The sequence below is a fragment of the Scyliorhinus canicula genome, chromosome 12 (genome assembly GCF_902713615.1).
Source record: "Scyliorhinus canicula chromosome 12, sScyCan1.1, whole genome shotgun sequence".
In the NCBI taxonomy this organism is placed as follows: domain Eukaryota; kingdom Metazoa; phylum Chordata; class Chondrichthyes; order Carcharhiniformes; family Scyliorhinidae; genus Scyliorhinus; species Scyliorhinus canicula.
In genome coordinates this window covers 74,714,761-74,715,303 of record NC_052157.1, presented here as the reverse complement: position 1 = coordinate 74,715,303, position 543 = coordinate 74,714,761, and positions in this window count along the sequence as shown.

Here is a 543-nt window from a genome sequence, read left to right as displayed (position 1 = left end):
TTATGAAACCTGATCTCTTCTTGCATCACTGGGCCATTTTCCATATAATAAATTACATTAAAGCTGAAGAGCATTGGCACATCTCTATCACAAATGTGTACATCACAGATAAAAGTCAAGAGACAAAACATTACTAAGGATTTACAGTGCCAAAACAGGAAAGATTGTCCAATAGATCCAAGTCTAAAGACCAGACAGTCACAGACAGAAGTAAATGTTAACAGGAATGGTATTTGAGCTCGGACGGTGTTAAAACTGACAATAGGGGAACACATCTGATGGTACGAATGGGGACAGATGAAGATTTTCGTTCCCATATGGAAGAGCTGTGTCCCCATCTCTGATTTCAAGAAATTCACACAATGACAGGATGAGGGCCATCTTCCAGCAGCTGCAGATGCAGTTGGAGGAGTCCATCCGCGTCCAGGAGCAGGGAGTGGTGCCACTCATCGCAGCCACCCAGGCCGACACCGCACTGGTGGTGTCCGCGGTCGAGGCAATGGGTAAAATGTTTTCGGCCAGGAGTCAGGTTCTGCAAGGCGT